This window comes from Belonocnema kinseyi, chromosome 10 (genome assembly GCF_010883055.1).
Source record: "Belonocnema kinseyi isolate 2016_QV_RU_SX_M_011 chromosome 10, B_treatae_v1, whole genome shotgun sequence".
In the NCBI taxonomy this organism is placed as follows: Eukaryota; Metazoa; Arthropoda; class Insecta; order Hymenoptera; family Cynipidae; genus Belonocnema; species Belonocnema kinseyi.
This window is the reverse complement of record NC_046666.1, coordinates 118185990-118190849: the sequence shown is the minus strand read 5'-3', so window position 1 is coordinate 118190849 and position 4860 is coordinate 118185990.

Here is a 4860-nt window from a genome sequence, read left to right as displayed (position 1 = left end):
CAATTTTCAATAAAATAGTTACAAATAGTTACGAAAAGGCATTAACTTTTAAAAATTAAATCATGTCAACAAACAAAATTGTTTAAACAATTTATTATTTATGACAATATAATCTTGAAATAATGCTAGAAACTCGAAGTTAAAAAAAAAAATTTTCCACTTCAAAATTTAATGTGGTTATGATTAAATGATGTCAACAAAAAAAATTATTTGAACAATTTATTATTTATAACAATATTATCTTAGAATAATAGTAGAAGTTTTTTCTAATATTTTCCACTTCAAAATCTAATGAGATTATAATTAAATCATGTCAACAAAAAAAATTGTTTAAACAATTTATTATTTATATCAATATTATCTTAGAATAATAGTAGAAACTAGTTTGATTTTTGTAAAATTTATTCGCAAAAAGAAAGATCTGGAATTTTTTTAATTATATCATTTCAAGCAATTTTCAGTCTAAAGCTTAAAAGATTACATTTTTTTTTAATGAACAATTTTCAAATTAGGAGTTAAATCCTTTTTATTTTGAGTTTTTACATATCAATAATTATTCAATTGTTATTTATACATCAAAATTTCTTTTGAAATCTTCGTAAATATTCATTTAAAACATTTTTTTTTCATGAAAAAGCATGAAAATATTTTACAGGAATCTTAAGTATATTTTGTTATTATCTGAAAAGTTTAAAGATCATTTAAAAACGTCAATATCTTATTTCAAGATCTTCAAAAATATATATTTTGTTAAACTATTTTAATTAGTTTTCAATCGCTTAAAAACTTCGAAATATCTTTGAACCTAATCGATTTTTTTCTAAAGTGATAATCGTTCCATTTTTATTTATTCTTCAAAGTTTGTTTTTGGTTTTAAACTATTTTAGTAATTCTGTAAAAAATAATTTATAAAAGAAAAAAATTATTTAAAATTTCCCCATAAACTCTTAATCAATCTTGCAATATAAAAACATATCTGAACAGTTTCTGATTTTTCGATAAAATTTTGGTAATCTTTTGAAATCTTCTTAAATATGAATTTTTAATAAAAATGTAGATTTTCAATTCAACAAAATAGTTTAATTTTTAATGAAATAGTTTAATATAAATATTTCTGTGAAGTTTCCAACCAAGAAAAATAATCTTATACCACGAAACAAGACTTTTTAATACACGAATTTGTAATTAAATAATAGAATTTTTAACTAAAAAAAGTGCAAACATCAATAAAATAGTTTAACTATAAGTGTAAAAATCAATTAAAAAAAAAAACTACTTTTCAAACTGAAAATATTTGAATTTGCAATCAAATTAATTTTTAACTACAAATTTGAATTTTCATCCAAGAAGATTAAGTTTCAACCAAAACATTACCAATTTTCTACAAACTAGTTACGTTTTTCTCGGAAGAAATTAATTTTGAACTAAGTAAATTAGTTTTTAACCAAGAAATATACTAAAATGTAGAAAATAAAAAGTTGAAACGATTTCAATCTTATGAAAGATTTATATAATCTTCGAATTTTAGAATTATAAACTCCATGGGAAATATCTCAAATGGAACCAAAAGGGACAACAGCTTAATTTTATTGCAGGGAATCCTTCAATATCTCAGGCACGCCAGCCTTTGAAGATATAATCCCAGGCGAGAAAAACGAAACGAGGGGTAACGTGCTGGACGCAATGGTGGAGGTAACCTTAGTAGGTCATAGTGCGAGTCGGGCTTTTGTGGAAGAAAGGGACCAGCAAATCGGGCAGTTGCAATATATTTCACATGATATTAAAAAGAAAAATATAAAACAAGATCGCTATAATTCCAATTTTACTAATTTCGATCTGCCGCACTGATTTTATCGAATTGTACCCTGTATAACCGGGCAGTCGTCATTTCCTCCACGGTTACCTGAGTACCCTTCCCCTTCCAGTGTGCATCGACACTACCCCTCACTGGATTCGAAGTTGCTCCAGGCCCTCGATGCTATGCCCTCTGCGGAGATAATCCCTTTGCCTTCCAACTTATATCCATTTCTATATGAAGTATATCAGTATGTCCAAGAAAATCATTGAAATATAGAAAATTAGATTCATTCCAATCTAATAAAGTATAAATATGATATATGAACATTTTTTGGACGATAAATAATACAATTTTCCACTTTTTAAGTTATGCTGGATTAATAATTGTTTCAAGTTCACAAAAGTAAGTGTTTGAACAAGTTTATTATTATTATTTATAAAATTATTATCGTGCAATAATTCTCGTATGTTGCAGTTTTTTCTAACAAAATTTACTTTTGGTCCACTTTTAAATCGTAATGAGATAATAATTCACTTAAGTTAACAAGCGTAAGTGGTTCAGGATGTTATTATTTTTTAGAAATTGTGGACGCTCGTTCTTCGCTTTAGGGTCAGGTGAATTGATATCAATTAAGTTGTTTCACACGTTTCGTCCCACAAACGTGGCCCTCGTCAGTGAGTTTTATTAATTATTTGAAAAGTACAAATTTCAACAGCTTTACCAACGAAAAAAAAACAATACAAAATTGATTTTGACTCACTTCATTAACTGAATGGGGAGCTTATGAAAATTCAATATTCTAATTAAAATTGTTGAGAATCAAGGCATTATATTTATGGGGGACATAACATCGAGGGCCTGAAGCAACTTCGCATCCAGTGTGGGGTAGTGTCATTGCGCAATGGAAGGGGCAGGCGACTTTCAGGTAAGCCACCTTTTATTTTAGTTCCCGAACTTTAAATTAAATCTCTGTTAATATTTCTGGAAGTGAAATAGTGTGTGTAATGTTTCTTGATCGACGAACTAAATTTACGCAATAAATTTGAAAGTCCTTCGATTTACAGGGAAATAAATTTGGACTCTCGTACTTACTATTATAATTATTTATTATTATATTATTACAATTGTCTCGTTCATTATCTCCTGAAGTCTAACATATTTTCTCATCACAGGAAAGAATAGCTATCTACCCTGGATGTCACATAACAGAAGAAGAAAGTGAGGTTTTGGTTATGACTTATGCATCACGACACCATATATCGGACGCAGCATTAGATGACTTCGTACGAATAATCGATTGTCATTTACCGAAAACACTATATGCTTCCAAGTACTCTTTAATCAGAAAGTGCGATACAACACCAATAAATATGCACTTTTATTGTCCGAACTGTAAAACTATTTTGCCGTCAAGCGATGCCAAAAATTCTAAAGTTCGTGCTTTAATATGTGCAGAGTGTCAAGCAACACATTATAAAGTACATTTAAAAAGAAATTACAACTATTTTCTTTACGTTTCAATTGAAGATCAACTGAGGGCTATTTTCAACAGCGATTTGTACTATAAGTTAAGAAAAGAAAGCGATAATGAATCTGATGTAATGAATAGCAGAGAGATCACACGAATGATAGAAGCCGGTGATTTAGCAGGCCTTTATATTACTTTGCCGTTTTGTTTTGATGGCGTTAAAGTTGGCAAGTCTTCCACAGTGTCAATGTGGCCTGGTCAGGCAGAAATTTTGCAATTGCTGTATCGAATACGGAGAGACAACCAGATATTATGTGGTTTGTGGTACGGAGCAGAAAAACCGGACATGAATATGTTTTTAAAACTATTTGTCGAAGAATTAACGGAACTTCATGAAAAAGGTTTAACTTGCGAGACTCCGGAAGGGTTAAAAAATATTAAAGTGCATACAATTTTGTCATCAGTGGATTCCGTTGCGAGACCTCTCCTTCAAAACATTAAACAATATAATGGCAAGTTTGGTTGCTCTTATTGCTTGCTTGAAGGTGAGAGAATTCCGGTTGGTGAATGGTCATGCTAGGGTGTATACAAAACCACCTGCAACAAGTCGTACCCCAGAACAACATGTACGCGCCTGTCTAAAAGCAAAAGAATCAAAGGAGCCTTTTCAAGGTGTTAAAGGTCCGTCTATTTTAATGTTATTGCCATTCTTTAATATAATTTCTTCCTTTGTCGTAGACTATTTACACTGCGTGCTGTTAGGCGTGGTGAAAACTATGGTGAATGCCATGTTAGATTCAAAAAACCACGGGAAATCTTGGTACATTGGCAACAAAATAGACTTGATTAATGCAATTCTACTGAAAATCCAACCTCCTTATGAAATCACAAGGTCAGTTAGATCTCTTTCTGAAAGAGCTCTTTGGAAAGCATCGGAGTGGAAAAACTTTTTATTGTACTATTCGTTAATTTGCTTTAAGGATTTTCTGCCGAAAGTTTTTTTAAAGCATTGGTTCTTATTGGTTCTTAGCATGCACGTTTTCTTAAAGCAGAAAATAGAAGATAAAGAATTTCATCTAGCTGAGAGCGCATTGGTTGAGTATGTTTCAAAGGTGGAACAATTGTGCGGCAAAGAATACATGAAGTTCAATATGCACTTGTTACATCACATTCCAAAATGTGTATGGGATTGTGGTGCTTTATGGGCATACTCAACTTTCCCTTTTGAACACAACAATGGGGCACTTGCGAAATTATTCCACAGTACTCAAGCAATACCATCCCAAATTTAAAAATCGTATTTGCGTTTACAAACAATACAGAAATTGTCGCGTGTATTTGCTACAAAAGATTGTTCTCTTCGTGCCAAGCAAGTGTTTGATCGCATTCTAGGCAACCTGAAGATTAATCGGTGCATCGAGTGCGATTCATTTCTCAGAGTGTTTGGTAAACCTGTGGACGTTACTTTAATCCTAGTGCAAAAAGTTTCTATCGAAACGATGATGGAACAAACAATAAAAATATTAGCACAGCAACATGAACGATTTATATACAAGAATAATGTATATCACTCACGCGGTTACGCTAGAAATTA